The 21,643-nt window shown below is 49.9% G+C and overlaps 3 long non-coding RNA genes across 4 annotated transcripts; all 3 read left to right on the top strand.

Annotated features, from left to right (window-relative positions):
* The first annotated feature begins 5,805 nt into the window (after nt 1-5,805).
* On the top strand, nt 5,806-11,855 carry LOC142826700 (uncharacterized). The gene is made up of 3 exons (XR_012900907.1): nt 5,806-5,998; nt 10,959-11,092; nt 11,229-11,855. It is a non-coding gene; the product is annotated as an uncharacterized LOC142826700 (long non-coding RNA).
* Nucleotides 11,856-12,707: 852 nt separating this feature from the next.
* LOC142826693 (uncharacterized) lies at nt 12,708-14,009 on the top strand. Its single transcript, XR_012900899.1, has 3 exons — nt 12,708-12,825; nt 12,994-13,472; nt 13,889-14,009. It is a non-coding gene; the product is annotated as an uncharacterized LOC142826693 (long non-coding RNA).
* Nucleotides 14,010-15,811: 1,802 nt separating this feature from the next.
* On the top strand, nt 15,812-21,103 carry LOC142826684 (uncharacterized). 2 transcript variants are annotated; one of them, XR_012900891.1, is made up of 3 exons: nt 15,812-17,935; nt 18,345-18,458; nt 19,418-21,103. It is a non-coding gene; the product is annotated as an uncharacterized LOC142826684 (long non-coding RNA). The 2 variants fall into 2 exon arrangements; XR_012900887.1 differs by lacking the exon at nt 15,812-17,935 and adding an exon at nt 17,985-18,232.
* Nucleotides 21,104-21,643: the final 540 nt, after the last annotated feature.

The following is a 21,643-nucleotide window of genomic DNA, read 5'->3' as shown; positions in this document are numbered from 1 at the left end:
ACATGTTAAAAGGCATGAGGGACAGCAATACAACCTAACAGCCAGTAGGGCAATTGCTGGAAAAGCAATACAGCCTGACGGTCATTAAGGGGAGTAATGCTTGGGGAAGTCTCAGACAGGAGTACAGCCTAAAGGGCACAAGGAACAACAATGACGTTGGGGGCTCGGGCTCAGCAATACAACCTAATGGCCAGTACGGGCAACAGTGGCTAGAGAAGGCACAGACAACAATACAGCCTAATAGCCATTAGGGGCAGCAATGTTTGGGGAAAACACAGAAAGCAATACAGCATAACGGCCAGTAGGGGCAGCAATGCTTGGGGAAGGCACAGACAGCAATACAGTCTAAAGGCCATTAGGGCCTGCGATGGGACATACAGAGCCTCACCTCCCCGCTGGTGGCCTTTCAGTACCCTGACTAGCAGCACGAGCAGTGGAGAAGTCCTCACTGCAGCCAACCAGAATGCGGCAGGCTGCTATATAAGGACCTGTTTAAAGGGGAGGAGAGTTAGCAATGGCATTGGGGGCTCAGAGACAGCAAAAGAGACTAATGGTCATTAGCGGCAGCAATGCTTGGGGAAGGCACAGATGGCAATAAGGCCTAAAGGGAATGACTGACCGCAGTACAGCCTAGTAGCCAGTAGAGCAGTGGTCTCCAACCTTTAGATCACTTTTTAAATGACAGAACAAGCGCAGATCTACTGCCCCGCCCCCTCTAGTCTCCTCCTCTCCATCACTTGCGATCCCCAGCCATTATACTGCTGCTTTTCCCCCCCAGTTCTTCTATAGGAAGAAGTTTTTCCAACATTTGGCCTATGTAGACTTGACCGAATGTCAGAAAAACCCCTTCTTTTGGAAGCCCCTTATTCCTTGTGGAAAGAGGAATATAGGGGTGACCGAAAGCTCATGTTTGCTCTTCCGCTAAAAGAAGTGGACGAACAAACGCATCCCTGGATGCAGAAGAGTTTTTCTGGGATATCTCTGGACTCCTGAAAAACTCCTGCAGTCTAGCTGTACCCTCACTGGGTTGAGACAGGATGTGTAGGCTCTGGGGTGGGAATGAGGGATTTGGATGTGGGAAGGGGTGAGAGGTGCAAACTCTGGGAGGAAATCTGGATGCAGGAGGAGGTGTATAAGGGAACGCTGGCTCAGGGAGTGGGCTCTAGACTGCGCAGTGTTGGGGTCAGACGAAGGGTTAGGGTACTAAGTAAGCTACAGACTTCTGGATGTGAGGGTTCAGGAATTTGGGTTGGGGTTTGTGAGGGGCTCGGGACAGGGGGTTCCTGTGTATGATCGGCTCAGATGTAGGGTCTAGCGGAAAGGGGAGTGCAGGAGTGTTATGAGGCTATGGCCAGATGGGGGCTTGGCCCCAATTTGGGGTTTGTTGGCCAGGCTTGATTTTCAAATAAAATACCATGTCAAACACAAAAAGTCTCTGCATTGTCTTTATTTCTGAGAAAGGCAGGGAACCTGTTTTGAGTCAGTGGTCACTGACCCACAGAAAAGTCAGTTGGGACCACACAAAAAACCCTCCTCCCACCCTCCCTCCCCCAAATGTGGCCCCCAACTGTGTTGGTGGGAACAGGGGACATAGTACTGAGGAAGGGTGCTAGGGGGTGCTTCGGCAGGGGACAGGGTGCCAGTGGGGACAGAGTTCTGTGGCTGGGGACAGGGTGTTAGTGCGGACAGGTTTCTGAGGCTGGGGAGAGGGAACAGGGAAGCTGCTGCATTCCTCCTCCGGGGCCGATGCCCCCTCCTGCAGCACACCACAGAACTGTGGGAGTTGAGCAGCCAGTGCACTTCCGGGACCCCCGGAAGTGGCGCAAAGCTGCAGGCAGGACTTCTGTCTACCCTGTGGGAAGCCGGCATTAGGTTGGAGGTAGGTAGTGGGGCTTCTCGGGAGTTTGGGGGGAAAATGAGAGGTGGCGGTGCCCGAACGCCTCATGATCGACTGGTCGAGGCATCGCGATCGACCGGTTGGTGACCACGGCACTAGAGGCAGCAGTGCTTTGGGACAGTAGTACAGCCTAACAGACACTAGGGGCAGTAATGCTTGGGAAAGGCAGAGACAGAAATACAGCCTATTGTCCACTTGTGGCAGGAATAATTGGGGAAGGCACAGGCAGCAATAGAGCCTAAAGGGCAGGAGGAATAGCAATGGCATTGTGGGCTCAGAGACAGCAATACAGCCTAACGGCCACTAGGGGAAGCAATGCTTGAGGAAGGCAGAGACAGCAATTCAGCCTAATGGCCAGTAGGGGCAGCAATGCTTGGGGAAGGCACAGAAAGCAAAAAAGCCTAATGGCCACTAGGGGAAGCAATGCTTGAGGAAGGCATAGACAGTATTATAGTGGACTGCAATACAGGTTAACGGCCACTATGGGCAGCAATGCTTGGAGAAGGCACAGACAGCAACACAACCTAACGGCCCTGTAGGGGTAGCAGTTCTAGGGTAGTTCTAGGTAGACAAAAACACAGCCTATTGTCCAGTAGTGGCAGGAATACTTGGGGAAGGCACAGACAATAATAGAGCCTAAAGGGGCTGAGGGGTAGCAATGACGTTGGGGTCTCAGAGACAGCAATGCTAGGGAAAGGCTCAGACAAACACACACCCATTGTCCACTAGTGGTACGAATAGTTGGGGAAGGCAGAGACAATAATAGATCTTAAAGGGTATGAGGGGTAGCAATACAGACTAATGGCTAATAGGGGAGCAATGGCTGGAAAAGGCACAGATGGCACTAAGGCCTAAAGGGCATGACCGACCACAATACAGCCTAATGGCCACTAGGGGCAGCAATGCTTGGAGAAGACACAGGCGGCAGTACAGCCTATTGTCCACTAGTGGCAGGAAGACTTGGGAGAAGGCAATGACAGCAATAGAGCATAAAGCAGCATTTCTTAAACTGTGTTCTGCGGCACACTGGTGTGTGGTGAGGTAGTCGGATGTGTGCCACGGAGATATGGTGACTATATGTCCCTTTTTTTCCGAGCTAGTCCCAGATTTAAAAACACCCAGAGCTAGCGCAGCGCAGCACCTCCCCGCCTCCACCCAGCACATAAGTGGCTCCCTTGGTGCTTTGCACGGGAAGCCAGGGCTGCTGCCGGTGGTGCACAGTGTCCAGAGCTCCCATGAAGCACGCGCTGCTGTCCGGCAAGCCCCTCCCCCCACCTCATGGCCTTCCCTCCCACTGTGTGCCACCAGCCCGGCCTCCTCCATTCACAGGTGGCCACCACCACTGCAGGATGGGAAGGGGCGCTGTTTGGAGCCAGGGATCTGCTCCTGGGAGCTGCCGCCAGAGTCCAGGCAGAGACCATGCAGCACTTGGCTGGAGCGCTGCAGAGTGGGGTACACGATACACTGAAAAAAGAGAGTTCAAATGGCTGTTCATAAAAGGGGCAAACTTCCTTTTTTCTCTCAACAAAAATCCTTAGCGTTCCCCATTAAAAAATTATTATTTGGTGTTTCTCGGTTTTAAAATGCTTAAGAAACACTGGCTTAAAGGGCATGAGGGATAGCAGTGGTGTTGGGGGCTCAGACAGCAATACAGCCTAATGGCAAGTAGGGGCAGCAATGCTTGGAGAAGGCACAGGCAGTAGTACAGTCTATTGTCCACTACTGGCAGGAAGACTTGGGGGAAGGCAAAGACAGCAATAGAGCCTAACGGGCACAAGGCTCAGCAATGGCAGTGGGGGCTCAGAGGGAGCCTAATGGCCACTAGGGACAGCAATGCCAGGGAAAGGCTCAGACAAACACACACCCATTGTCCACTAGTGGCACGAATAGTTGGGGAAGGCAGAGACAATAATAGATCTGAGGGGTCACATTAGCAGTGACGTTGGGGCCTCAGAGATAGCAATACAGCCTAATGGCTGATAGGGGAGCAGTGGCTGAAAAGGCACAGACGGCATTAAGGCCTAAAGGGCACGACAGACCTCAATACCATCTAATGGCCACTAGGGTCAGTAATGCTTGGGGAAGGCTTAGTCAGCAATAAACTCTAAAGGGGATGAGGTACAGCAATGGCGTTGGGGGCTTAGAGACAGGAATACAGTCTAATGGCCAGTAGGGGCAGCAATGCTTGGGGAAGGCTCATAGAGCAATACAGCCTAAAGGGAACAAGGTATGCCAACGGCATGGGGGGCTCAAAGACAGTACTAGGGGATGTCTGTATTGCATTCCTCCTTTGAAAGAGGACTGCAAATGCAGACCAACATAATTGCAAATGAAACGCAGATTTGAAATTCACGCGCTTCATTTGCACAATCATGGCCAGCCGCTTTTCCGAAATACTCTATGTTTAGGAAAAAAACGGGGTTATTTCGTAAAGAAACCTTTCCTTCAAAATAACCCTTACTCATTAAAATATGGGGTTTAAGGGTTATTTCGAAGGAAGGGTTTCTTTTCGAAATAATCCCTTGTGGACTGTGTGTTTTTTTCTCTCAGAATATGGTATTTCAGAAAAGCGCCCAGCCACAAGTATGCAAATGAAGCACGGGAAATTCAAATCTGCGCTTCATTTGCAATTTCGTTTGTCTGCATTTGCATTCCTCTCTAAAAGGAGGAATGCAAGGTAGACATACCTATACAGCCTAATGGCTAGTAGGGGCAGCAGTGCTTGGCGAAGGCACAGACAACCCTACAACCTAACGGTCACTAGGGGCGTAGAGGTGACAATGGGTAAAGAGCTGTTTATATTGCACAAAGGCAAGGAGGGGCAGGGTGTGTGAAGTAGTGGGGCAGCGATCCGGGGCTCTGGGAAACTGACAATGCTGGCATTGGGGTTTGTGGAAGTGAAGTGCCCCGAGATGCCATCAGGGCACATTAGCAGGCCCTGCTCCTGTCATATTCTGCTGTATGTAATTCCACCAGGCCGTCTGTGAGTTAGGCTGTTCTTAACGCAGTACTCTTCCTTGGAGCCTGCTAGCAGCTGTATTGGAAAGAGCCTCTTAACAGGTGTGGCTGGGTTTTTTTCCACTGCATACTTGTACTACTTGGCATACATGCTTTCCCGAGTTTGTTCTAGAAATAAGAGAGAGGGGAAGAAAGAAAAAACTGCCGATAGAAGAAAAGAGGATGAAGACCAAAAGGAGAGAGTAAATGTAGCGCGAGAAAACTTCACAGTGATAGAAACAGGGTGTTTTGGAATGTAGAGTATACTGAAAAGAGAACCGCCTGCAGAAATTCCCCGGGGAGATGAAAACAAGCTGGGGTATCAGCAATTCATTAAATCATTGTGGACTTGAAGACGAAACTGCAGCATATGCTAGTGAGAGATACAAATATTGGATATAATCTGGGAGGGAGAGCCAGACCTTGACTGATTACTCTCTTAAATCAATGATTTAAGGATACCTGTTAGTCTATAACTAAACCCCCTCCACCCTCCACGAATAGTCCTGCAGGACCTTAGGGAGTAATAACATTTGCAGATGGTATGATTATGAGCTTTCATGGGCACAACCCTCTTCTTTCATCAGAAGAAGTGGGCTGTGCTCCCAAAAGCTCACGCTACCATCTCCAAATCTGGCAATCTCTAAGGAGCTGCAAGACTATTCCTCATTTACGGTTTTGTTTAAATAAATGATGCTAGACCGCAAGGGACAAAGGGCTTTTAATTACACTGATGTAACCCACTCCAAATCGGAGGAGCTAGTTCAGATTTATACCAGTGTGGGAGAACAAAATGTAAAGTCCGAAAGATTCCCGCCATTTGACTCTTCTCTGGCAAGGAAGGGGCGGCTAGACCATCTCAATGAGCACGAGACATTCACGTGACCTAGAGACGCGTATGCAAATCGGCCAACGCCCGAGGCTCGGCAAAGCAGCCAATCCGAGCCCAGCAGGGAACTATAAAAGGAGCTGCAGTAGCACCCGAAGCCATTTGCTCGGGGGACGCCGACAAGGAAAGCGTCCGTGCTCGGAAGGCTCAGAGCGGTAAAGAGTTTCCAAGGCGGGTCTGGGAATTAGAAGCGCCAGTTCCCATCCTGCTGTTCGGTGAGTGTTCCCGCCCCCGGCCCCGCCCGCGGGTGGGGCCTAACCCTGCCTGGCTCCGCTTCGGCCGTGCCCCCCTCCAAGGGCCGGGCCCCGCTTTGCTCTCCCCTGATGAGCTGGGAGCGCCGGGGGCCGCGGCGGCGTTCTCCCGCCCTGTGTAGGGCGTGGCCCAAGCAGAAGGGGTGGGGCTCAGGAGCCTGTTGTGGGCGGGGTCTTCCTTATTCACGGTGGTGTTGGGGGCGGGGCCCGTGTAAGCGGCTGTTGCGCCGTTCAGCCTTTCCTGTCCCGCTCCCCCTCTGCCGCCCCCAGAGTCCTGTGATGCTGGCTGCGCCCACCAGCTATTGCTGCTCTTGGAGACCATGAAGCGGGATCGCTGTCCCTCCATCACAGCGGTTGCTGGCCGGCAGGGTGCTTGTTCAGCTACATCGCTGTCCCTTCTTCCCCAAGTCATTGCTGCAGTACTTAGACTCCGTTGCTGCGCCTCGCTCTTCCCCCTCCCGCTCCCCCATTACTGTCTCCAATGCCCTGTTGCTTGTATTTGCTCTCCCGGGCGTTGGCATGCCTATTACCTGTTAGCGTTATTGCTGCTTCTAACCCCAGCCGTTCCTACCTCTAGTGCTTGTTAGGCATTATTGCTGTCTGTGCCCCCAGCCATTGGTGCCTCTAGGGCCCATAAGACAGTGTTGCTATCCCTGACCCCTAGCCGTTTATTCCCCTAATGGCCGTTAAGACATAGCTACTGCTGCCCCATATGCCTGTTAATGCAGATACTTTTTGTTTCCCACCATTTGTTCTCCACAAGAACTAACCCCGTTTTTTTAAGTATTCCCTCACAGGTGCTATTTCTAGGTCTTCAGCCCCTGGATCACTGAGGACTAGACGAGAATAATGATGCTAAGGCTGCTTCTTTTCACTCCTTTATTCTATTGCTGTTAATGACCTTGAGGGGTATAGCTTTCTGCTCCTTCCTGTCTGACATCCAGTGCCCCTATTAGAGGCTATAGCCACCCCTTTCATTCTCTGTCACTCCTGTACTTATGTGGTATTGGTGATCCTTTCCCAAGTTCCCGCTTCACTTTTTCTCATGACCTTCTTCACTATAACTGCCCTTTACCTCTTTAACCCTTTGTTGCTGTTGGTGTAATTAACAGCTGTAGCCATCCTTTCCCCCTTGTCTCCCATAGTGCCGCTCCTGCCAGTAGAGCTGTCTGTTTTTTCCATTTCATGTGTAATATCCGTTGATCCCCTGGAGGGGATAGGGCAGCTACAGTCATTGTTTGTGGTGGGTGTTACAAGCAGCAATGTACTAAGGGAGACCTCCCCTTTCCAAGTTTTCTACCCATATTGGTGTCCCTTGTGCGTTAGAACTGCCCCTTTACCCCCTCTCTTGTGTCTGGTACCCATTGTGCAGCATAGCTGCCCCTTTTCCTCCTCCTCTCCCTCCTGTTGTCCTCTGACCTCCCTTGTTCCCATTGTATGGTATAGCCACCCTTTCCCGTCCTCAGTCTGCTACCTTTAGTGCTCATTGGCTGTGAAGAGGGACATGGTGGCTGAACTGCATAACATCCACAGGCATGTAGAGAGTAAAATGTGTGTGTGGGGGGGAGGAGGGGGAGTCACTGCACAGTGTACACTAGGAGCAGTTAATATAGTAAAGGGGCCTCTTTCTCCTCTTAACTCTCTGCTGCCCCTAGTGCCCGTTAGCCACCCTTTCCCCTCCAGTCTGCTACCTCTAGTGCCCGTTGTGTGGTGTAGCAGCACCTTCACACACTGCTGGCTATTAACCAAGATGGCCACTCCTTCCCACTTATTCACTGTCTGCTTATCCCTAGTGCATGTTATGCCTCCTAGCCTTCTCCCCTTTACTCTGCCGGCCGGCCCTCGTGTCTTTCATAGGTTATCGCTGTCTCTTCTTCCCCCTACCCTTTCCTATACTTGCTGTTTTGGGTGTTACCCAGCATAGCCTCCGTTTCAGCTCCTCCATCTCTGTTGCCTCCAGGGGATTTTGTCCAGTTTAGCCACCACTGTTTCCTTTTACAAACTCTCCTGCCCCTCCTGTGCATTTTGCAATCTCCTTGTCCCATTCCCTCTTGTAGATTTTTCAGTCAGTTTTGTTATTCTTCTCTAGACTTCCCGTAGTTTGTCAGCATAAAATATCATGCCCCCAACTGGGCACAATACTAGAATTGCCACATAAGCACTGTGGACGAGAGCCCAGAATTTTGGTAAGGCTTCTCTTTTCTTAGCCTTACCATTCCTGCTAGTTGTACCCATTGGGAAGTATAGATGCCCCCTTCCGCTCTACAGAATCTGCTACCCATAGAGCCCCTGTTATAGAATGCAGCCGCCCCGTTCCCTCCTTGCATTCTTTCTCCCCTATTTTGTGTTGTGCAGTATAGCTGCTCCTTCACAGTTTTCCCTTCTGCTGGTCCTGATGCCCTTCAGCATAGCTCCCCCCTTGCTCCTTTCACTGTTCTGTGCTGCTCATGCCTATTAAGAACTGCAGCCATCCTTTCCCTACTTCTTCCCTTTACAGCCCCTGAGGCCCACTATTCAGTGTCTCTGCCTTCCCCTTTTCCCTCTGTAGCTCTTTGTGCCCTTCTGTGCCGTATTGCTACCCTTTCCACTTTTCAGTCTCTGTTTCTCTTTATTGCATTTTAGGCAGTTTAGCCACTCCTCTCCACCTTTCATCTTGGCTAATGCTCGTGGCTTTCACAAAGCATAGCAGCCTCTTGCCGCCTCTTTCACCCTCTGCACCTTATGCAGAGTGCTGACTGCTCCCTCTCCCTGCTTCGTGTGTTCCTTCCCTTCAGTCTGTTATGCATTTTAAAGCTGCTCCTCTTCTTTCCATTGATGGCCTTTTATGCTGTTTCCCACCTGTAACCCTCCTTGGCTCTTGCCTTTCCCCACTATTTGTGAAGAGAGATAAGTGCCCCTGTCGCCGCCTTGCTCTCTGCTGCTCCTTAATGGCTATTCTAAAGTATAGCCTCGCTTCTCCTCTTGATGTCTGTTAGGCAAAATGAGCGCACTTTTCTCTTTTGACATTGTGCTATCCATGCTGTCTGTTAGGCATTACAAATGCCTTGTCCCAGCTTTCATGCCCTGCAGCCTTTTGGTGCTTAGCAGGGCAACAGCATAACGCTGTTTTAACCTTCATCTGTCCCTGTTGCCCTTTCTCCTGGACACTCTCCTTCCCCTCAGAGCCCTTAAGCAGCATTACTGCCTTCCCCAGCCTCTTTTCCCCTCTAGTGTCCATTAGGCAAAAGAGGCGCCCTTTTCTCTTCCACATTACTCTTTTGTCTACAGTGCCCGTTGGGTGTCAAAACTGTCCTGTCTCTCCTTTTACTCTCTGCAGCCCCCCTTTTACTGTCTCCTTACAGCTGCCCCTGTCAGCCTTCCATCTTCTCTGGCCTTTAGAGTCTGTTACGTAGGTCGGCCACCTCTTCCCCCCCGCTTGGACCTTCTGCCACCTGTAGTGGGTTTTATGCAGTGGACTTGCACTTAGTCCTTCTCGGGGTCAACGGGCATTAGGGGCTGTGGATTGGCAGTGTGGAAAAGGGCAGCTATACTTCACAAGAGGGTTTGGGGGCAGCTCTGCTTCCCAAGAGCTAAAAGAGGCAACGGAGGGTGAAGAGACCACAGGAGCGTCCAAATTGCCTAATGGCCACTAGGAGCAGCATCATAGTGAAGGGGAGGGCTCCTTTGTCTCCCATTTCCTCCTCCAAGTGTTGGTCTGGAATTCCGCAGGGCCCTGTCACCTACTGCCACTCTGCTGCTCCTAGTGCCCGTTATTCCGTTCGGGTGCCCCCTTACTCCCTTTCCCCCTTTCCGTCTCTTCTCCTACTTGTATTGTGTTCCTTAGGCGGGATAGGCATCCCCTTTCCTCCTCTTCTGTGATGCCTTATTGTATCCATATACGAGGCACTCTAGTTTACCCATCTTATTATTTAGACATCTAGCATTTGTGTAGAAGCACTTGAGAAATGTATCCCTATTTATCTGTCTGCTGTTTCCAGTTGAGTTGGGCTCTTGTTTTATGTGACTTGTTTGTGTCTCGTGTGATCTTAGTCATACTTTGCCATCTTCCATTCTCTCTTCTGTATTAATAGACCTTCCCCTAAAGAGATGCAGGACAATGTAGCACTTTAAAGGCTAACAAGATGGTTTATTAGATGATGAGCTTTCGTGGGCCAGACTCACTTCCTCAGATCAAATAGTGGAAGAAAGTAGTCACAACCATATATACCAAAGTATACAATTAAAAAAAAAAAAAGAACAAATATGAAAAGGACAAGAAACTGTTTTCTCTTTGTGATCTTGCCATTTTAACCAGAAAGGACACTCTCTCAATGACTTAACCACCTGCATTCTGCTACAAAGACCTTTTACATCTGCACTTGAAAGGGAATCGTCTGAACTGTCATTCATGTTAAAATTCGACACTTTCCAACAAGGACTTAACAAACATTTGAACTATCTCACCCATTACCAAGACAGTTTCCCCAATTATCACCTCTAATACCATTAACTCACAAACATCCCACTCTCCCTACCTCTAATATCATCAATTCACAGACACTTACCTTCCTTCCTTCCCCCCCCCCCCGCATCCCCCTCCTGTTCTGCAATGTGATTTGTCCTTTTCATATTTGTTCATTTTTTAAATTGCATCCTTTGGTATATATGGTTGTGACTACTTTCTTCTACTATTTGATCTGAGGAAGTGGGTCTGGCCCACGAAAGCTCATCATCTAATAAACCATCTTGTTAGTCTTTAAAGTGCTACATTGTCCTGCATTTTGCTTCAACTACCCCAGACTCACACGGCTACATTTCTATCACTACCCTAAAGAGATGTCTGTCTGTCTCTGTGTGTTTCACTTGACTGATGCTCGTTGCAGGAACTGCGTGACCACGTGTGTGGCAGGCTTGAAAAGTGTGAATTGGTAGCACTTTGTTGCAGGTGGAGTCCTTCAGGGTTTGTGTGGATTGGAGGGAAGGCTTGGAGACAGCAGACTTATGACCAAGGCAGCCAGAGCGAACCAAGTGAGCAGCGAACAGGGCGGCAGGCCTGAGGAAGGTCTGAGAAGAGCTTGCGTAAGTGAGGCTTTTTTGGGGGGGCTGTGTCGTGACCTGGCTGGGCTACGCATGCAAGTGTCTGTCTTTGGTTTTGTTCACTGGTGCTGGTGCATGGACTGTTTGAATGCTGTGAATTGGAAGTGCTGTTTTTCAGGAGGCCTTTCAATGGCTGGTTGAATTTGAAGCATGGCTTTGAGATGGGAACGTTCCTGAGCCAGCAACCTTATAACGGAGGCAGCCTACGGAACGGAGTGAGCAGTGAACGTGAGAGTCGGCCTGGGAAATGTGCGAGAGGAGCTCAGGTAAGTGTGATTTTATGGGGGGAGGCGGGCTGTGCCGTGAGCTGGTTGGGCTAAGTATGCAAGCGTCTATCAGTCGGTCTATGTGCGATCACTTCCTTCACTGGTGCTGGTGCAAGGACTGTTTGACCACTTGTTTAGCAGTTGGGGAAGTGTGTTGGGAAAGTGTGTAACGGAAGTGCTTTGTTGCAGCTGAGTCTTTCACAGCCAATCGGAATGGAGGTAAAGCTTTGAGCTGGGGCCCCCTTTTAGAGCAAGTAGCTTTTCAACAAAGGGAGCCGGAGGGCATCGAGTGAGCAGCCAGCAGTGGAGTTTGCCTGGGAAATGTCGGAGAGGAGCTCAGGTAAGTGTTGCTTTTGTGAGGCTGTGCTATGAGCTGGCAGGGCGAAGTATCCAACTGTCTTATCTTTCGCTTCCTTCACTGGTGCTGGTTCAGGGACTGTTAGACCATGTTTTTAGCTGTTGGAAAAGTATTCAATGGCAGGTGGGCTTGAATTGAGTGCAATACTTGGAGCAGGATAATTTCTTGTAGCCAGCGGACTAACAGAGGCAGCCAATGGAACTGAGTTTGCAGCCAACGTGAGAGACTGCTTGGGAAAGGGAGTACAGATTCGGTAAGTGTGCCTTTTGTGTGGCAGTGTTGCGAGCTGCCTGGGCTAAGTATGCAACATGTGTCTTTGTTTTTCTTTGCTGGTGCAGAGACTGGTGTTTGAATGCTGTGAACTGGCAGTGCTTTTTAGGAAGTGGCTGGTTGAATTTGAGGTAAAGCTGCAAGCCGGGCACATTGTTGGAGCCAGCAGCTATTCTAACGGAGGCAGCTGAGAGAACTGAGTGAGCAGTGAACATGTCAGCCTGGGAAACACTGGAGAGGAACTCGGTAAGTCTGTAATTTTGGAGGGCTGTGCCATGAGCTGGTTGGGGTAAGTATCCAAGTGTCTGTCAGTCGCTTTGTGTGCAGTCACTTTTTTCACTGGTGTACTGGTGCAGGGACTGTTTGACCATGTGTTTAGTAGTCGGAAAAGTATGCAATGGCAGTGCTCTGTTGCAGGTGGGCTTTCAAAGACTGATTGAATTGTGGGCAACGTTTGGAGGCAGACACTTTCTTGTATCCAGCAGATTAACAGAGGCAGCCAAGGGAACGGAGTGAGCATCCAACGTTAGACGGCTTGGGAAACATTGGAGAGCAGATCCGGTAAGTGCGGCTTTTGTGTGGCAGTGCGGTGAGCTGCCTGGGCTAAATGTGTCTTTAGTTTCCTTCACTGGTGCTGTTGCAGAGACTGTTTGAATGCTGTGAATTGGGAATGCTTTTTAGGAAGTGGCTGGCTGAATATGAGGTAAAGCTGCGTGCCGGACACATGCTTGGAGCCAGCAGCTATTATAACAGACAGCCGAGAGAACCGAGTGAACAAATAAACATGAGAGTTGGCTTGGGAAATGTTGGAGAGGAGCTCGGTAAGTCTGGCTTTTGTGGGGCTGTGCTGTGAGCTGGTAAGGCTAAGTATCCAAGTGCCTATCAGTTGGTCCATGTGCAGTCACTTACTTCACTGGTGCTGGTGCAGGGATTATTTGATCGTGTGTTTAGCAGTTGGAAAAGTATGTAATGGCAGTGCTCTGTTGCAGGTGGGCTCTCAAAAACTAATTGAGCTTCAGGCAAGACTTTCAGCCGGGCACTTCCTCGCAGCCAGCAGACTCCCTCGGCTGCCTCTGTTAACTGAGTGAGCAGCCAACATGAAAGTTGGCTTGAGAAACTTAGGAGAGGAGCTCGGGTAGGTGTGGGATTTTGGCGGGCTGTGGCCTGAGCTCGTTGGGGTAAGTATCCAAGTGTCTGTCAGTCAGTCTATGTGCGATCACTTCCTTCACTGGTGCTGGTGCAGGGACTATTTGATCGTGTGTTTAGCAGTTGGGAAAGTGTGTTGGGAAAGTGTGTAACGGAAGTGCTTTGTTGCAGGTGAGCCTTTCACGGCTAATCGGAATGGAGGTAAAGCTTTGAGCTGGGGCCCCCTTTTAGAGCAAGTAGCTTTTCAACAAAGGTAGCCGGAGGGCATCGATTGAGCAGCCAGCAGTGGAGTTTGCCTGGGAAATGTCGGAGAGGATCTCAGGTAAGTACTGCTTCTGTGAGGCTGTGCTATGAGCTGGCAGGGCTAAGTATCCAACTGTCTTCTCTTTAGCTTCCTTCACTGGTGCTGGTGCAGGGACAGTGTGACTGCTGTGAATTGGGAGTGGTTTTTAAGAAGTGGCTGGTTGAATTTGAGGGAAGGCTTTGAGCCGGGCATATTCTTGGAGCCAGCAGGTTTTACAGCAGAGGCAGCCGAGAGAAGTGAGGTGAGCAGTGAACGTGAGTCGGCCTGGGAAACATTGGAGAGGATCTCGGGTAAGTGTGGTGTGTGTTGGGCTGTGTTGTGAGTATCCAAGTGTCTGTGTCTGTCTGTTTGACTTGACTAGTGTTCGTTGTAAGGATTGCATGACAATGTGCGTGGCAGTCTGAAATATGTGAATAGAGAGCACTTTGTTCCAGGTGGGGGCCTTCAGGACTTGTATGGATTGGAGGCAAGGCTTGGAGGCCAGTAGCCTTACGACCAAGGCAGACGGAGCGAACATGGCAGCAGGCCTGAGGGTGGTCTGAGAGGAACTTGGGTAAGTGTGGCTTTTTGGGCGGCTGTGCCATGAGCGGATTGGTCTAAGTATGCAATTGTATGTCTTTGGTTTCGTTCACTGGTGCTGGTGCATGGACTGTTTGAGTGCTGTGTATTGGGTGTGCTTTTTGCAGGTGGCCTTCCAATGGCTGGTTGGATTTGAGGCAAGGCTTTGAGACGAGTATATTCGTAAGCCCAGCAGCCTTATAACAGAGGCAGACTACGGAACGGAGTGAGCAGTGCAGATGAGAGTCGACCTGGGAAACATTGGAGAGGAGCTTGGGTAAGTGTGAATTTTTGGGTGCTATGCTGTGAGCTGGTTGGGCTAAGTATCCAAGTGTCTGTCAGTCGGTCTGTGTGTGATCGCTTCCTTCACTGGTGCTGGTTCAGGGACTGTTAGACCATGTTTTTAGCTGTTGGAAAAGTATTCAATGGCAGGTGGACTTTCGAAGACAGATTGAATTGTGCGCAAGACTTTGAACTGGACAATTTCTTGTAGCCAGCAGAGACTAACAGAGGCAGCCAATGGAACTGAGTTTGCAGCCAACGTGAGAGACTGCTTGGGAAACGGAGTGCAGATCCGGTAAGTGTTGCTTTTGTGTGGTAGTGCCGTGAGCTGCCTGTGCTAAGTATGCAACGTCTCTTTGGGTTTCTTCACTGGTGCTGGTGCAGAGACTGGTGTTTGAATGCTATGAACTGGCAGTCCTTCTTAGGAAGTGGCTGGTTGAATTTGAGGTAAAGCTGCATGCTGGTCACATTGTTGGAGCCAGCAGCTATTCTAACGAAGGCAGCTGAGAGAACTGAGTGAGCAGTGAACATGAGTCAGCCTGGGAAACATTGGAGAGGAACATTGGAGAGGAAAAGTATTCTGGCATTTTGGAGGGCTGTGCCATGAGCTGGTTGGGGTAAGTATCCAAGTGTCTGTCAGTCGGTCTATGTGCGATCACTTCCTTCACTGGTGCTGGTGTAAGGACTGTTTGACCACTTGTTTAGCAGTTGGGAAGTGTGTAACGGAAGTGCTTTGTTGCAGGTGAGCCTTTCATGGCTAATCGGAATGGAGGTAAATCTTTGAGCTGGGGCCCTCTTTTAAAGCAAGTAGCTTTTCAACAAAGGGAGCCGGAGGGCATCGAGTGAGCAGCCAGCAGTGGAGTTTCCCTGGGAAATGTCGGAGAGGAGCTCAGGTAAGTGTTGCTTTTGTGAGGCTGTGCTATGAGCTGGCAGGGCGAAGTATCCAACTGTCTTATCTTTCGCTTCCTTCACTGGTGCTGGTTCAGGGACTGTTAGACCATGTTTTTAGCTGTTGGAAAAGTATTCAATGGCAGGTGGGCTTGAATTGTGTGCAATACTTGGAGCAGGATAATTTCTTGTAGCCAGCGGACTAACAGAGGCAGCCAATGGAACTGAGTTTGCAGCCAACGTGAGAGACTGCTTGGGAAAGGGAGTACAGATTCGGTAAGTGTGCCTTTTGTGTGGCAGTGTTGCAAGCTGCCTGGGCTAAGTATGCAACGTCTGTCTTTGTTTTTCTTTGCTGGTGCAGACACTGGTGTTTGAATGCTGTGAACTGGCAGTGCTTTTTAGGAAGTGGCTGGTTGAATTTGAGGTAAAGCTGCAAGCTGGGCACATTGTTGGAGCCAGCAGCTATTCTAACGGAGGCAGCTGAGAGAACTGAGTGAGCAGTGAACATGTCAGCCTGGGAAACACTGGAGAGGAACTCGGTAAGTCTGTAATTTTGGAGGGCTGTGCCATGAGGTGGTTGGGGTAAGTATCCAAGTGTCTGTCAGTCGCTTTGTGTGCAGTCACTTTTTTCACTGGTGTACTGGTGCAGGGACTGTTTGACCATGTGTTTAGTAGTCGGAAAAGTATGCAATGGCTGTGCTCTGTTGCAGGTGGGCTTTCAAAGACTGATTGAATTGTGGGCAAAGTTTGGAGGCAGACACTTTCTTGTATCCAGCAGATTAACAGAGGCAGCCAAGGGAACGGAGTGAGCATCCAACGTTAGACGGCTTGGGAAACATTGGAGAGCAGATCCGGTAAGTGCGGCTTTTGTGTGGCAGTGCGGTGAGCTGCCTGGGCTAAATGTGTCTTTAGTTTCCTTCACTGGTGCTGTTGCAGAGACTGTTTGAATGCTGTGAATTGGGAATGCTTTTTAGGAAGTGGCTGGCTGAATTTGAGGTAAAGCTGCGTGCCGGACACATGCTTGGAGCCAGCAGCTATTATAACAGACAGCCGAGAGAACCGAGTGAACAAATGAATATGAGTCGGCTTGGGAAATGTTGGGGAGGAGCTCAGGTAAGTACTGCTTCTATGAGGCTGTGCTATGAGCTGGCAGGGCTAAGTATACAACTGTCTATCTTTCGCTTCCTTCACTGGTGCTGGTGCAGGGACAGTGTGACTGCTGTGAATTGGGAGTGGTTTTTAAGAAGTGGCTGGTTGAATTTGAGGGAAGGCTTTGAGCCGGGCATATTCTTGGAGCCAGCAGGTTTTACAGCAGAGGCAGCCGAGAGAAGTGAGGTGAGCAGTGAACGTGAGTCGGCCTGGGAAACATTGGAGAGGATCTCGGGTAAGTGTGGTGTGTGTTGGGCTGTGTTGTGAGTATCCAAGTGTCTGTGTCTGTCTGTTTGACTTGACTAGTGTTCGTTGTAAGGATTGCATGACAATGTGCGTGGCAGTCTGAAATATGTGAATAGAGAGCACTTTGTTCCAGGTGGGGGCCTTCAGGACTTGTATGGATTGGAGGCAAGGCTTGGAGGCCAGTAGCCTTACGACCAAGGCAGACGGAGCGAACAGGGCAGCAGGCCTGAGGATGGTCTGAGAGGAACTTGGGTAAGTGTGGCTTTTTGGGCGGCTGTGCCATGAGCGGATTGGTCTAAGTATGCAATTGTATGTCTTTGGTTTCGTTCACTGGTGCTGGTGCATGGACTGTTTGAGTGCTGTGTATTGGGAGTGCTTTTTGCAGGTGACCTTCCAGTGGCTGGTTGGATTTGAGGCAAGGCTTTGAGACGAGTATATTCGTAAGCCAGCAGCCTTATAACAGAGGCAGACTACGGAACGGAGTGAGCAGTGCAGATGAGAGTCGACCTGGGAAACATTGGAGAGGAGCTTGGGTAAGTGTGGATTTTTGGGTGCTGTGCTGTGAGCTGGTTGGGCTAAGTATCCAAGTGTCTGTCAGTCGGTCCGTGTGTGATCGCTTCCTTCACTGGTGCTGGTTCAGGGACTGTTAGACCATGTTTTTAGCTGTTGGAAAAGTATTCAATGGCAGGTGGGCTTTCAAAGACAGATTGAATTGTGCGCAAGACTTTGAACTGGACAATTTCTTGTAGCCAGCAAAGACTAACAGAGGCAGCCAATGGAACTGAGTTTGCAGCCAACGTGAGAGACTGCTTGGGAAACGGAGTGCAGATCCGGTAAGTGTTGCTTTTGTGTGGCAGTGCCGTGAGCTGCCTGTGCTAAGTATGCAACGTCTCTTTGGGTTTCTTCACTGGTGCTGGTGCAGAGACTGGTGTTTGAATGCTATGAACTGGCAGTCCTTCTTAGGAAGTGGCTGGTTGAATTTGAGGTAAAGCTGCAAGCTGGTCACATTGTTGGAGCCAGCAGCTATTCTAACGGAGGCAGCTGAGAGAACTGAGTGAGCAGTGAACATGAGTCAGCCTGGGAAACATTGGAGAGGAACTCGGTAAGTCTGGCATTTTGGAGGGCTGTGCCATGAGCTGGTTGGGGTAAGTATCCAAATGTCTGTCAGTTGCCCGTGTGCAGTCACTTCCTTCACTGGTGCTGGTACAGGGACTATTTGATCGTGTGTTTAGCAGCTGGCAAAGTGTGTAACAGGAGTGCTTTGTTGCAGGTGGCCCTTTTATAGCGGAGGCATCTGGAAGGAACTGAGTCATCAGCCAATATGAGAGCTGGCCCAGAAACATTAGAGAGGAACTCGAGTAAGTATTGCATTTCCTGGGCTATGCTGTGAGCTGGCTGGGTTAAGTATCCAAGTGTTTGTCTGATTTGTTTGAATGATTAGTGCTCGTTGCAGGCATTATGTGCATGGCGGTTTGAAAAGTGTGAATTGAGAGGGCTTGGCTGCAGGTGGGGGCCTTCAGGGCTTGTATGGTTTGGAGGCAAGACTTGGAACCAGCAGCCTTCTGACCAAGGCAGCCAGAGCGAACCGAGTGAGCAGCGAACAGGACAGCAGTCAACAGGGGAGTTTGCCTCGGAAGGGTCTCCGAGGAGCTGGGGTAAGTATCCAAGTGTCGGTCTGTGTGCAGTCACTTCCTTCGCTGGTGCAGGGATTGTTTGACCATGTGTTTAGCATTTGGGAAAGTGTGTAACAGGAGTGCTTTGTTGCAGATAAACCTTTGATGGCTGATCAGAATGGAGGCAAGACTTTGAGGTGGATATCCTTTTAGAGCAAGTAGCTTTTCAACAAAGGTAGCTGAAGGGAGTTGAGTGAGAAGCCAGCAGGTGAGTTTGCTTAGGTAACATTGGTTATGGTGTTTTGGGGGGTTTATGGTGTGAGCTGCCTGGGCTAAATACCTGTGTGTCTATTTGTGATGTCTCTCTACTGTACCGCAGCCTAGTGGCATTTGCAGCCTTTTCCTCATCCCCTCTGTCAATGGCATTAAGGGTGTTTACCTCGCCCATCCCTCGTGGCTCCTTGGCTGCCTATCGTCTTTGTGAGGCCATCTCTGTGCCCCTGTTGCTCTCTGCGCACCCCTTGTGGCCATTTCCAACTAGAGCCTCTTTCTCTACCCCCCCGCCCTAGTGTCGATGAGGCAAAATAGGCGCCCTTTTCTCTTTCATGTTGCTCCTTCTTTGTCTCCAGTGCCCATTGGGTGTTTACAATTGTCCTGTCCCTGCTTTCACTCTCTGCAGCCCCCCTGTACTTGGCCCTGTGCTTGTTGTGCAGCATTGCTGCCTTTCCCCCCTTTACTTTCTCCTTAGGAACAGACCTTCCCCTAAGAGATGTGTCTGTCCGATCCACGTGCTCCTCTGCACTCGTGTGCTTTCCCCTAGCCCATAGTTAAAAAAACTGCACTATGACCTTTGTAATGTTAAAGACCGGCGATTTGATTTAGGTGGAGCCCTTCCTTCCTGAACAGAGTCGCCCTTTCCCAAAAGTTTGCCCAGTTCCTAATCAATCTAAACCCTTCCTTTCTACACCATTGTCTCATCCACGCATTGAGACTCTGATGCCTGCCTGCCTGCCTTGGCCTGCGTGAGGAACTGGAAGCATTTCGGAATGAGTTTGCCTGGGAAATGTACGGGAGGAGCTCGGGTAAATGTGACTTTTTGGGGGGCTGTGCAAAGTATCCAAGTGTCTGTCTGTCTGACTTGATTGACTGACTGGTGCTCGTTGCAGGGACTGTGTGACCGTGTGCGTGGCGGCTTGAAAAGTGTGAATTGGGAGCACTTTGTTGCAGGTGGGGCACCTTCAGGTCTTGTATGGATTGGAGGCAAGGCTTGGAGCCAGCAGCCTTATGAGCAAGGCAGCCAGAGCGAACCGAGTGAGCAGCGAACAGGACGGCTGTCGACGGGGGAGTTTGCCTGTGGAAGGTTCGAGAGGAGCTCGGGTAAGCGTGGCTTTTGTGGGGCTGTGTTGAGAGCACAGGTAGGGCCACCCCAGTCGTGTTTTTATAGCCCTCTCTCCTAGCCTCCCTTAGTCATCTCTTTGTCTACGCTGAAGAGTCCCAGTCCTTTTCATCTGTCTTCTTATGGGACCCGTTCAAAAATCTCTGCATGCATGCATAATAAAGTTTTCCTTCTAGATTTCTCTCCTGCCTCACTGCTTTGAGCTCCAGCCTCGGACCCTTATGGGGACTCCAAGGGAGCGAGATTTCCCCAACAATTTGGTGTTAGAAGTGGGATGGCTTGGCACTCCAGCTGGAAAGGCTGATGGGGAATGGGAATGGACTACAGCGCGCATCTGTAGGGTAAGGGATCCATTTAAAATCCCCCAGTCCGCCTCCCTGTTCTCACCAGCTGGACCTGCTGGTGGTAAGAGTCATCTTTTGCTCCAAAATTTTCTTTAAGAGGCTTGAGGGAGATTTAAAAGGAAAACGCTGAGTATAGCCAAATAGGGGTTGGATTTTGTTGCTGACTGATTGGTGGCGAGTCCAAGCGCATGGTTTTGAGTGAGTGAAGTCCGGAACGGGACCGCAGCCGCACCGGTGCTGTCAGTGTCACTGAACAGTTGCCGAAAGCAAGGGCGGTTTCCCCCGGCACATAAGGAGTGTGTGTGAAGCTGACAGTTTGTGTGGACTCCCACACTGTCCTTGGAGGAGGGTAGTGTTGCTGGACGCCTGTGCTATCCTTGGAGAGGGTAGTACTGTTGGGCTTCTGTGCTGTCCTTGGACAAGACAGTGCTAACATGGGTGGGATTGCTCCCTGAAGTATGTCTCCGACCGAGAGGAACGGTTTCTCTCAGCCTGGGACTCCCTTGTCTCAGACGATAAGAATTTACAGTCAGCTAGGTAAATTGGCGGCAGGTTTGAAACTAATTTCTTAAGTCTCCTTAATGAGCATTTGGAATGGCTATACTCAGGGGAATTCCCAGAAAAAATGGCCACTAGAGGGTAGCTTTGACATAGTAAAGCTTGCTTATCTTAAAGATTTCCTCGAGGAAAAACATCCAAACCAGATGGAATAGTGGGTGCCTCTGGGAGGATATAGCAGTAAGAAAAAAGAATCAGAGCATAATGGCTAGCCAAAAAGATTCTATTGAAAAGCTGCAGCAACAATTGGCTACTCTAAAGAAACAACATGATTCCCCAGATGTGCCATCTGCACCCCCATCCCCTTTGGACCCTTGTCAGCTGAACATTCTTTCCTGTTATCTCCCTGTTCTCCTGTAAACCTTATGGGACGTGACTTGTTGTGTAAATTGGGTGCAAACCTTCTCTGTAGAGAGGAAGGGATATTTGTTGACCTTCCTCCCCTCCCCCATCAGGCTCCAAATTTGATGGCATTACTACTCTGAGGAATCTGATGAGGCCTCCAGACATACATCCTTCCTGGACCTCTCAGATGTCCCAGAGACATTGTGGGCAGCCCATGCGAATGAAGTGGGGTTGCTAGCCTCTGCAACACCCGTGCAAATAACATATAAACACAACAAGTCTTTCCCAAGGGTACCGCAGTATCCATTGTCTAGGGAGGCACAAGAGGGCATTAAGCCTGTAATCTCTTCGCTCCTTGAACAAGGGATACTTGTTTATACAACTTCACCATGTAATACACCTATATACTACCTGTGAAAAAGGAGGAAAAATTTGACAGCCAGGGTAAGCAAATCTATAGATTTGTACAAGAGGTAAGAGCCATTAATAAGTTTGTAATCCCTAGATTTTCAGTAGTACACCTAACCCTGCTACTATTCCACCCACTTCTACATGGGTCTCTGTAATAGATTTATGTTCTGCCTTCTTTTCTATTCCAGTGCATAAGAATTCCCAATTTCTCTTTTCCTTTTCCTTTCAGAGTCGTCAATTAACCTGGACACGTTTTCCCCAAGGTTATTGTGAAAGCCCTACTCTGCTTTCTCAGTTTTTAAAAGCTGACCTTAATTCTGTCCCTCTTCTCTGCAGCTCTGTGTTGGTTCAGTATGTTGATAATGTGTTAATTGCTAGCAAAACTGAGACGGGGCGTAA

This window comes from Pelodiscus sinensis, chromosome 1, assembly GCF_049634645.1.
Source record: "Pelodiscus sinensis isolate JC-2024 chromosome 1, ASM4963464v1, whole genome shotgun sequence".
Classification (NCBI taxonomy): domain Eukaryota; kingdom Metazoa; phylum Chordata; order Testudines; family Trionychidae; genus Pelodiscus; species Pelodiscus sinensis.
Note: the sequence above shows the minus strand (reverse complement) of the source record. Positions and strands in the feature narration are given on the sequence as shown.